Below are 12,560 nucleotides of genomic sequence, written 5' to 3'. Positions count from 1 at the left end.
TTTGAATAGAAATACCATTAATGTCACGCAACATCTTTTATTTCTGAGCGTTTACATGTCTAGACCATCCAAATCTTAAACTTTAATGCCCGATACAAGGACATAGTAAGTAGTGGTGTTACTAATCACAAATCCCACTGTTTGGAATTGGATCAGTTTCTCGGATCAACCAAAAAAAAAAAAAATCAATATAACTATCTCAGCAGGACATGACTCATACTGTATATTTTAACATCATGACTCCAAATCAAAATGGTTCTCCGTTAATCTACCAGTAATCACATCCTGTATTTACGGTCATGATACACATTGATACAATTCCAATAATAATGGTCATTGGACCTGAACCTGAACCTTCTTTTAATTTAGAAAGTGTGTTTGTAACAACTACATATTGATAAATATATAGAAGGACACAGAGCTCATCTTAGAGCTCATCTTAGAGCTCAAGTGGTTACACACAGAGCCACACACGTATTGATGTGCGCATGTAAACACCTATTGGATGCGCTGCACAAGGGAGGATATGAGTGCGTAGAAAAAGTAAGTGAATACACTTCAGTAGTGTTTTCCTATTTGTATAGTGGGTCTACATGCCTGTTTTTCACTGAGACTCTGCACAGGGATTAAGCGGTAGTATTTATTTAACCCTGGGGGCTAATGTTAACTGGTCAAGAGTGACCCATGTCATTATTTCCTCACTGTGGTAATACTGTAGTTCTCTTTATTCAGCATGAAATAAAAGATTGAGAAACAAGTATTTTTTTACTCCCACCTTTTTAGCTATCTTCAATATAGAATGGCTGGCCCTCAAAGGTCCGTTGAGCTCTGACCAAAGCTCAACAAATTTTAAATGATGACACACACTCCACCCCACTGCAGAAAGCCATCACAGCATCAGAAGAACTGCAAAATCATGACAAGACACACTTAATGGAAAAAGTAGCTGGCATACTAACTTCCAAATGTCATTTATTCTTGGAAACACACATTTAACCAGATAAGTGCTGATCCAGGATTTCACCCTAATCTAATTTAGCTTTTATCAAAAACACACTCTGACTATACTCAAAGAATATATGCTGGATGACATGAATAGGATAATTCTTAGCTTTAGTCAAGTTTGTCTACTTAGTCCAGCCACACGTGGAACTTAACTGGAAAAAAACATCATCGTACTTACAGTAGAAAGGTCTGCTTGGGGAAGATCCCTCGTTTTTTCTGCCTCTTCTTGTCCAGGTCGTCCTCGTCTCCAGTCCCGTCCGTCACCTGCGATCAGAGAGGAGAAGAGTCGGATCAGGATGAAGATTTAAACCTCATCATCCTCACACCTCCGCCTGGATCCTGCACAACTACCACGAGCTCGTAGTGAGGCGCGGCTATTAGCTCAATGTGAGCCGAGCGTTTGACATGAGGTAATGAGAGCAGGACGTAGATGACAGGAAGTAATGAGCGTCAGACTGCAGTGGCGTTTCTGTGTGACCGCAAACTCTGAAGAAGAGAGAAAAAATAACATCAAAAAGAAAAAGATCACAGTTAACACAGTGATGTTTGTTTTTCATTTAGGGGTTTCCCACTCTGTCTGCTCTGTATTATTAGCATCGTTCATGTTTGTCTTTGGCTGAGGATCTCCTCCTCTTCCTCTGCTCGTCTCTCTGAGCAGGGAGAAGAGAGGAAGGAGAACCCATCCTCTTCCTCTCTGGCATTAATTGTGCATCAGCAGAGATGAGTTTCTGTTACCGTGCTGGTGATTTGGGCGCCCTCAGGGCAGAGCAGCCTTGAAAGTAGTGATGTGTCGGTCATGAACGATTCGTTCAAAACCATAGACTGTAAATATTACTGGACGAACCCTGACCCGTCTGTGACATAGGCAGAAAATGAGTCCAATCGACGGCCGCATCCATATTGGATTTGCAGTCTCAACCTAACTTCGGATCAACCTAACGACAGCAGTAAGGCGGGACCGGCGGGACTTAGCTCCGCCCATTCAGCTCGACGTTAGCAGTCCACTTCACAGCATCGCTAACAGCTAGGCTGCTATCATCAACTATTCCTGCTCGTCCTGAGAAAACTCTACAAACAGTAAGTTAACATTTAACTTTTCTACAACACAGTTAAAACTAATTATATTCAACCCAAATATTTAATTAAAGTCTTAAAACTACACTTTTTTAAATATACAATTATGTTTATGAGTTATTTGTTAGAGAAGTTAGACTTTGTCGTTGTTAGCAGAGAAATACATGAACAAAGTTTTATTCATAAACTGTAAATAAATGAGACATCCAGAAGAAATCAATATTACAAAGCATACAGTTCATGTTACTGTTCTGACAAAAAGAGGAATGTCTGTGTTTTATATTTACTGATGTCAACAGCGATGAGGTGAACATGACAATTGAAAAATAATTATTTAGTATTTATTATAAGACATTTGTTTTCTATTGAACCCTGTGAAGTCATGGAGTCTGTGGACAGTGTCAGCTTCACACCAAAAACTTTAAGTATTAGAAAAAATAGTGTTTAAGACTGGCATCTATTATTATGAGTTGCAGCTACCTTGTTCAATATTATTCCTGCAGATGTGGCTCATAACAAAAAAACAGCCTGAGCTGTCACATGTAGTTAACTGTACATTTTGTCTTGTCTGAGGCATTAATTGAACACCTTTGTATTTCTCTTATAGACACAGTGTGGATTATTGGTGACTGGTCCATCGAGGTGCCCAGAGAGCTGCAGAGACAGAGGAAGAAACCTGAGCCTCAACAACATCTGTATTTGTTGGCTCTTCTGGGGTGGACTTCAGTTGCTTCTCTTCAACAGCTCGCTGTGAGGGAGGTCTCCCCCGGATGGACTGAGTGATGTCACCCACAGACTGAGAGCTGGAGCTGAGACGGGTTTTAAGCCTCTTGACAAACCGTTACACCGCGCCCACCTGTCAAGCTGGTCAGCTACACACCTTATTGTGAATAACTCTTATCCTTCATCAAATCAAAACTGATGAGTCATCAAAACATTCACCCCCCGTACAGTGTGTGTCCATCCAGACATGAGCTAATCACACCTATTTGTTTGTTTTGTACCAAGCTGTAAACATGTTCATCTCTGCTGTAAAAACAGACTTTTTTTAATGTTGTTTTTCAGATTAAATAAATATTTCTATATAAATGCACTCCTTTATGTCTACTTATGAGTATACATTTCAGATTAATGCTCAACTCAATAGCTTAGGGAAGGAAGTCTACTTTTACACAACTTCTTATTCTTTTGATAAATACTAATGTAGTTCATTTCTGAAAGTGGGATGGAACAGAGTCATTGCAAAAATTTGCCCTTAAACACAGCCCCATTCTTAAATCAAGATACATGGAGAGTAAATAAGATCAATAACTGGTGAATAAAAACACAGTTAAAAATGATTTAGAAATGTAGTCTTCCCAGATCTATATCACATAATATCAACTTCTCCCATCTAAACTGGACAAAGGGTTTTAAAATGGGAAGAAAATAGTTTGATTGCAAGTTGTTTGGAGGAGATCTAGTTTTATTTGAACAGCATGAATACAGTCTTCCAAGGTGCAAACCCTCCTCCTCCTCCTGAAGCCTGTGGAGCTCCTTCATGTACTGCTGTCTTATCTGCTGGCCATCTTCTCTCAGCAGAACTTTGACTGTTGAAAAGTCATTCAGAAGAAGCTCGAGCATGTGACATGGATCCAGGAGAACATGGACTTTTAGTGAGGGGTCTTCAGGATGGCAAAGAAAGAGAGAAAAAATCAGTTATTCATTAAATCATTTTTTTTGTTCTCATCTATTTTTCTGTATTCATCTGTATGTAAGAGCACATTTATAAATTCAACAGTGTACTACCCAGACAACAAAGGTACAGTGTTCAGGTAATCAACATCTATTCAAAGTTAAGAAGATAAACATTATTGTAATCATGCTGTTTTCAGCTCTCTCACTCACACAATGATATTCCACATTAAATTGTCTCAGATTTTGTGAGGAAAAATTAAGCAGTTTATTGTGGATAGTACTTCATCTTAACATGAAACAAATATAACCTGAATTATTTAAATCATTAACAGGTCCCAACTCTCTGTGCTTTAGTACAGAACATACAGTAACTCATTTATTATTAACATGAGCTCAGTACATGGCTGTATTCTTCAAACTATTTCTTATACTTTATATCTATGTGCTTTAAATCTTATTTTCATTCCATATGTTATTTATATTTTATATTTCTACTGCTATATTCTGTGTATGAGTTCAGTGAAACTTAATATGGTTATTAATATAGTTCTTAATGGTTACAGATACTCTTACAAAGTGAAGTTTTTTTTATTTGTTAACAGTTTACTCAAATCTTAAGACACTACATCAACCATGTAACTTTAATGTCATCCTCTATAACCTACACAGCACATTAGGTTCAGTTCAGTTTATGTTACTGACGGATAATTACTACACAAAGTTTGTTTTTTAATGTCCACATTTCCGTGGAGAATAACATTCATCATAACGTCAGATAACCACCGAGGTGAACCTTTAGCTTCTAACATCACACTAACTCATTATTTTCAACAACAACATCTTAACAACAAACATTTCTAAACCATTGACCGTAAATAATGAGCTACACAGTTAGCCGACTGGTTTACAAGCTAACGCTAAACAAGCTAGGTCAGTAAATATAACACTACTATATCACTTACCGAAAAAAACTGAAGCATCAACTTGTTGGATGGTCTGTTAACCGCACAGCAAGCCATGTATGTTGTCAGATATGTGTTAAACAAACTCTCCAAACGAAGTAAGAAAGAGGAGAAATCAGACGGATCAAGCTGTTAGCCTCCTGACCTGCTGACCGCGCAGAGCTGTCAATCAAATCTGACACAACCAAATATGGGCATAGTCGTTTTCCTTAATAGAATAAAATCCGATGAGTTATAAAAAAATTCACCCCCCCCACAGTGTGAGGAGAAGGGGCCGTCAACTTCACAGATATATCTCGTTTTTTGAACCAGGCTGTAAACATGTTGATTCCTGTGGTAAAAACGGGCTTTTTTGGCTGTGGGCTTATGGCACTTCCGGCGCTTCTGCAGCCAGCCTCAAGCGGAACCTCGAGGAACTGCAGTTTTTTGTACTTCCGCATAGGCTTCATTTTTCGAGACCGGAGGTTTCCCCTTGGGAGAGACGCACAGCCCGAGAAAAAAGAAATCCCAAGTTTAAAATAAAATGTTGGTGAGAAGAGGGAAACAGGAAGAAATAAATGTCAATGTTGAAATTCTTTAGAATGCAGAGGCTGTGGATGTTCAGTTTTGTTTAAATAGGCAACAATATAGTTTAATCATGGTGTTTCCTGCTGTCATTCCAAACATATTAACATGTGTGGAGAATAACGTGATCTGTATGCCTTCTTTGATTGAGCCTATGTCTCCTCCTAACTTCAATAACAGCAGCCTGTTGTGTGTAACACTGGTCTCCTGGGTTAGCACGTTCTTTTCAAAGGTGTTAAATTCAGACACCGTCACAATCACCTCAGTTTTTGTCAGCTTTGGTAAATCACAATGTGTGTACTAACTTAACTTGTTTACATTTTCTCCTTTCTAAGGCAGAAACGCCCCATATTGAATATTCATTAAGTCAAACGTACTAAATGGTCAATGCGTGTTTTGTTCATATGAAAGATTCAATCCTCACTGCGCTCCGTTAGTAGATCAGTTAACACATTTTTTGCTGGTGGTATCAAGTTTGCACACGTTTTAAGACACACAAACCTTTAGTAAATCAGACCCAATGGATGGGGATGGTTTTTTAATCACGTCCGGTCGCACACAGTGATGGTGACTTCTGCACCCGCAGTAATGATGGCTCATGTGTCAACATTTTATACTGGTATATTAGTTACACCTTTGTATAAGACCCAGACAACTTTTAAGATGAAATAAAAACAGGTATTAAAAGTGCATCTTTCACCGGATGTTACGGTACTTCAGTAAAAAAAAAAGATCTCATTGTGTAGTCATGTTAAAAAAATAAAAAAAGACAAACAAAGAGTGGACACAACAGAAAAAATGATTGAAAGAAAACGATCACAGCAGATCTCACTAAACTTCAGGATCAGTTTAAAAGACTTCTTCCTGCAGAATCACAGAGAAGACGACTAGATACACAACCAAAGAGTCAATACTGAAATCATATTATCTTATCTATAAACATATAATACATATATATAATCCTTAGTATGTTGTTATGAGTTCAGTGACTTTCTCTGGATGATCACTGTGTGCAGGTTGATGATTAAAAACAAGAAAATCAACACATTATGGTGTTCAGGACTCTTTTTTTAGCTGGACAGTTTGGTGATTAAAAAAAGTTCTCTTACTGTGGATCTGAGGGTCCTGGTTCATTACTGAAGTTTAAAGGATCATGTTTAGACCAGTCACTCTTCATAGAGAGACAGCTGGACAGAGGAGACTCTGCTCTGTCCTCCTCTTTGTCTCCTCGATCACTCGTCTTCTGATCTGAGGGTCCTGGTTCATTACTGAAGTTTAGAGGATCATGTTTAGACCAGTCACTCTTCATAGAGAGACAGCTGGACAGAGGAGACTCTGCTCTGTCCTCCTCTTTGTCTCCTCGATCACTCGTCTTCTGATCTGAGGGTCCTGGTTCATTACTGAAGTTTAGAGGATCATGTTTAGACCAGTCACTCTTCATAGAGAGACAGATGGACAGAGGAGACTCTGCTCTGTCCTCCTCTTTGTCTCCTCGATCACTCATCTTCTGATCTCCAGATTGATCAGAGGACAATAAAAGACGTTCATGCAGGTAAAACAACCTGAGGACAAAATAACAAACAGGTGAGACACAAGCAGGAAAAATGTGAAAGACAGAAATGGTCAAGTGTCCACATCTCATTACCTGATGTGATCCTTCATTTGATTTTCTCTTCCTTCCTGTCTGCCTAAGTACCTGATGCAGCACCTCAGTGCACTTTGTTTTGATCCTAACATGATTTGTCCGTCTGATCTGCCCTGAATAATGCCAATAACAAGACATTGAGTCTTAAACTTTAAACATTAAACTAACATGTTAGTATTTAACAGCAACCATGACCTTTAGGACATTTGTACAACTAGAAGTGTATAAAACAGGGTTGGAAATCAGCACTCGTCACATACGGGTGTCTTTTTGCAGTGGCGGGTGAATTTGCTCAACCTACCGACCACAGTGGCAGAGCGAGGGTCACAATGGTGCTCTATATGCTGGAATGGCTTTGCTTGGTGTAACATGATTAACAGAGCACAGACTAGCATCTCTTTAACAGCGGGTCAACCAGCTTCAGGTGTGTTTAAACTGACGCCTCGCTGTCTCAAGTCCAACATGATAAAAAGAAGAGCGCTGTGGCGTTGATTTGGGCTCAAAGGAGCAGCTGTAAATACTATAACTTCAGACATTTGTCTTGGGCTCAAAGTGCTGCACACATTCAGCGGCCTCACAGTAGAATCCATAAAAACAATAGAAAAACACATCGACATGTCAACAGAAAAGTACAGACCCATGTATAAAACACAACATATATTGCACATTACCCATATAGAGAAAAAGATATCAAAATATAAAAGCATGTAAGAACATCATGACGCCATGATGTTTCTGCTGTAAATGTCCAATGATGAAATGGTGAAACAGACAGTGGCTTATCTTAGAATTTATTGGGCCGAGGTCAGACAACAGCAACAGAACACAAATGGCTGACAAACTTTTCATGTTAACGGTCCTGTTATATTCTGTTAGCTGGTACAGCCTACAAATTCTTTTACCATTTGGGAAGACTTCTAAAAGGCTAGAGAGGTGACATTACCTTCACTTGAAACTGTCAGATATCTACATTCAAGTCATTTAAGCTCACAACATACACTCGGCTCCTCTCCAAAAATAGATCTACTGCTATGAGAGTCTTACACAAACTGTTACATCCACACAGACCTAAACCAATGACCCTTAGATGGTCGACAGATTTAAAATGATATATCCACAAAATGATTCAAGTGAATGATTATGTGAAAATAAATACTAACAGGCACAACCCGTACAGCAGGCTTAGATTTAAAGTGAACAGAGATTACAGTACCACGCTGACATCCAGCTGAAATACAAAACTAATGTAGTTCAGCTTCCTGGGCGGTGGTCCTTACTGTGGTCCTTTTATGTCTTTATTGGAGATTCAGAAAGCAGGTAGAGAGAGAGTGGGGAATGAGATGTGGGAAAGAACCACAGGTTGGATTAATTGGGCGTGCGCAGTAACCACTTGGATACCAGCGCCCCCTGAAGTGATCCTTAATGTGACTCTGCTTCTCTTCCCGTCTCCTTTAGTACCTGATCCAACTCATCAGTGCAGCTTGTTTGTATCTTCATCTTATTTGTCCGTCTGATGTGACTCCCTGCTTGGTATTTGACCCTGGTCTAGTTTTAGGATTTAATATAAATGTCTTTCAATTATCCTTCCTGTGTCTCTTCAGTCCTGCACTGAATAATGACAATAACAAGGTCTTGAACCTCAAACATTAAAGCAATATGTTAATATTTAACAGAAATCATGACCTTTGGACCAACAGTTTTATATCTAGAGGGATATAAAACAACATCCTTCATGCCTGTAGGGATCAAACCACGTCATAAAACCGACCTTTGCTCAGATAGATGTTTTATTGAGGCTGTATTTAGTGATTACATTTTATTAGGATGCATTATTTTTTAATGTCTACTTTGAGGAAGTGGAGAATATCTAGCTTATAAAATTAAATAGTGTGGAACATAAGCACTGTCGTCCTCAGGACTTTATTTAATCTGAGAGAAAACCAGTAACGCTGACTGCTAGTTTAGACCGCAGGAGTCATGACAAACATCTCTGATTAAGGACGATTTAGATTTTTAGCTACACAACTTTTACTTGACTTGACTTTTCAAACAAAAGCTGAGAAACAACAAGTACTCCACATTCACAGAGCTGATCCCGTACTGTATCTGATCTGTTTCCTTTGCTTTTCTATTCAAAGTGTATTACTCAATATTAACCTGAGGTTTTAACAGTAAAGTCATAATAATGTTGAATTAAACTCACCCTGTCTCAGATGTTTGTCCTTCTGCTCTGTCGACTCAAAATGGAGTCTTAGCTCCGACTGACAGAAACTTTCAGTTTTATTGTTTTATTGGAAACCCATATCAGCTCAGAGTTTCTCCTCCCCTTGTTACTAGAAATGAAATGAATGGTTAACCATCATCAGTTCAGGTTTCTTCATGACCTCTCTGCTGAGCTCACAGTAAAATGCATTAATTCAAACTAACTAGGTTGAGATAGTCAGTCAGAAAACTTCAAAAAGTAAGCTGGGATCACCTCCCTTCAGCAATGTTGTGGATGTCAGACGTGTGGAGAAACAGTTCCCAGATGATCCATGATCTGTTCAGATCACCCCGCATGGTACCGGGCAACATGTGATCCATGGATCAGAGGAAAATGTATCTTCATGGTGTAAAATAAATACACTGGCGTTATATCCCAATTCAATATCTGAGTGAAAAGAAGTCAGTGTTAAAGTTGTTCAGGTGGGCACAAACAGGAAGTCATTTCAGTCTTTTAAAATACATTTTATGTATGTTTTATTTCAGACAGAAACAGGTCATAACATGTCAATATTTCATTGTGAAAGATAACTTTTTAATTGTCTATTAGATGTTAGAAACATTAAAAGAAGAATAGTAGAAGTTGATCTGAGTGATAGGGCTGGGCCTCAAATCAACATCACGATTAATTGAACAGTTTACCTTGATTATGATTCATGAAAGATTATTTTGTTATTGTTTTTTGCCCTCATAGTTCACTGACATATGCTCAACTGTTTATCTGGTCTTTTTTCTTGTATAATCTTAGAAGATGTTGAACACATAATATAAAAATAATTAAAAATAATATCAGTATTCGAACATTAACTGCCATTGGATTTCATCATTTTATTATAAATATATAATTGATTAAAATGTTTTGGATAACGAGTGAATCAATTGACGTGAGGATGTTAATGTTACCTAAACAGTTTTATGAAAGTAGTCAGCCTAGGTGTCTTTTTTTTTTAATGCCCTGTCTTGAATAGGCCACTCCCCCTCTTACAGCAACCAGTGAGCGCTGTATGTTAGAGGTGGGAATCACTAGAGTCCCCACAATACGATATTATCCCGACACTTGAGACACAATACGATTCTATTGCGATTTTAAACATTTTTCGATATGCTGAGAATTGCGATACAATATATTTTGAACTGCATATTATATCCACTACACTAAACTAAATCAAGAATCATTTTGTCAAATAAGATAAAACTCTCAGTCTGTTCATCTCACTTCAGTCTTTTTATTTGTATTTCAGTCTAATTGAACTTTAACATGAATTCTTAACAATACAACTTGTTCAAAAATAATTGTGAAACCCCTTCAACAGTTAAAAAATAAAAAAGCATAAATAAAACATCATATTAAAAATATGAATACTTGGCTGCCATGAGACTATATAATATCGCCACATAAAATATCGCGATACAATACTGTATTGATTTTTTACCCGACCTTTACTATTTAATATGTTGTGTGGCGTCGCACACACTGGCTGTCCACACTGCATCCGTTTACTATTTCACTATTTGCTCTGTAAATTTCAGTTTCCCCCTGCAAACAGTTTGACATCTATACTTTTGTATTAAAGGTGGACACGCGGATGTGTGGTGCTTTGTATTGACGAGCAACACAGCACACAGAGGACCGTCGATAAACGGCTCACGGTGAGCCGAAAAAAAGTTTATCTGGTGTTGTTGACACAAGTCAAAGCAGAACATTTAAATCACAGATGTGGATATTATTAATACATCGCTATCTCCACTTTGTACAACAAGCTGAAGAAACAAAGAAACATTACATTTGGGCGGCAGTAACTCAGTCTGTAGGGACTTGGGTTGGGAACCGGAGGGTCGCCGGTTCAAGTCCCGGTGTGGACCAAATCTGGAAGTTGTTCTGGTAGCTGGAGAGGTGTCAGGGCACCTCCCGAGCACTGCCAAGGTGCTCTTGAGCAAGGCACCAAACCCCCAACTGCTCTGGTGCACTCTCTGCTTAGCAGCTTGTAGCAGCCCCACTCTGACATCTCTCCACCATTGCATGTCCACAGGTCCTGTTTGTGCATGCGTGTGATTCATGTGTGTGAGAAGCATGTCCCTAAAAATAACAAATTTCCCTCAAGGATTAATAAAGTTTATCAAAATACAATCAAAAAATAAAAATAAGGGTCAGTGATAAATAAGGGTTGTTATAAGAATATTGAATATTTTATACATCTAGAGGATGTGAGTGTAAGTGTACTCATGATTGTAATTACTTCATTTTAAAATAGCACAAGAAATTTGATTTTATTAGGATTATCCCTAAATTTATAAGTTATGCCCTTTTTCAATAGTGAGCGGGACACAGAGCTGAAAACACTTTTTCTGTTTTCTCATTAATTTTTGGCAAATTATGTAAAAATTGTTTTAAAAAAAACCATGTTATTTCACTGCAATAGAGGACTACTTTTATTCCACTTTAATTGTCCTGTATTTTATTATATGTTTATGAGAAATACTGGTTACACCAATTGACTCAAACCAGTTACACCAACTGACCATGCTGCTTCTACCATTGTTTCTTGAAGAAATTGTTGTTAGCTTCCTCCATTTTATGTTTGCTCCACCTTCCAAAGTGCACAGAATACCAGTGCAAACCTGTAGTGTGCACATTTGCCTTAAACACAGAATGGCATAGAACTGAAGTGAATAGATCGGCCTTCTGGATGGGTCTCATATATCTGCAGATTCTTACTGATAAATATTTTATCTTCTGTTCCCAATAGCTGTTTACAACCACACATACATTGCACGCATTAGACTAAACGTGTTCCTGTATTCTCTCACGGAAAAGCTTGAAATGTAAAGTTGTTTTGTTTCTTTGTTCCTTCTTGATTTCTGTCGATCCTTCTAGTGATGTGTCGGTCATGAAGGATTCGTTTAAAACGAATCATCTGGGTGAACGAACTGAACTGAATCACTTACTGAGAAGAGTCGTTCATTTCTCAACTCTCTCTCCTCTCTCCTGTCTCGTCTCTCTCTCCAGACCGTAAGAGTCTCTCAAAGCCCGCCCTCCCTCTCCTCTCATGTCAGTGATACCTACTGACTGAACCAATAGGAGGAGTCGGTCGGGAGCTCTGTGTCTCTAAAGCCCGCCCTCCCTCTCCTCTCATGTCAGTGATACCTACTGACTGAACCAATAGGAGGAGTCGGTCAGGAGCTCTGTGTCTCTAAAGCCCGCCCTCCCTCTCCTCTGATGTCAGTGATACCTACTGACTGAACCAATAGGAGGAGTCGGTCAGGAGCTCTGTGTCTCTAAAGCCCGCCCTCCCTCTCCTCTGATGTCAGTGATACCTACTGACTGAACCAATAGGAGGAGTCGGTCAGGAGCTCTGTGTCACTAAAGCCCG

At 38.7% G+C, this 12,560-nt stretch overlaps 1 protein-coding gene and 2 long non-coding RNA genes across 11 annotated transcripts in view; 2 read left to right on the top strand and 1 right to left on the bottom strand.

Moving 5' to 3' along the window:
- The window catches only part of LOC136179750 (NLR family CARD domain-containing protein 3-like), a 497,803-nt gene that overhangs the window by 166,253 nt on the left and 318,990 nt on the right, over nt 1-12,560 (top strand). The gene's annotated exons all lie outside the window — the stretch shown is intronic.
- On the top strand, nt 1,821-3,172 carry LOC136179601 (uncharacterized). Its single transcript, XR_010666595.1, has 2 exons — nt 1,821-2,082; nt 2,687-3,172. It is a non-coding gene; the product is annotated as an uncharacterized lncRNA (long non-coding RNA).
- LOC136179602 (uncharacterized) lies at nt 3,099-5,201 on the bottom strand. Its single transcript, XR_010666596.1, has 2 exons — nt 4,719-5,201; nt 3,099-3,743 (listed from the first exon to the last, which is right to left on the bottom strand). It is a non-coding gene; the product is annotated as an uncharacterized lncRNA (long non-coding RNA).

The sequence above is a fragment of the Labrus bergylta genome, chromosome 7 (genome assembly GCF_963930695.1).
Source record: "Labrus bergylta chromosome 7, fLabBer1.1, whole genome shotgun sequence".
Lineage (NCBI taxonomy): Eukaryota > Metazoa > Chordata > Actinopteri > Labriformes > Labridae > Labrus > Labrus bergylta.
The sequence above is the reverse complement of the archived record's forward strand: the minus strand, read 5'-3'. Positions and strand labels throughout refer to the sequence as shown.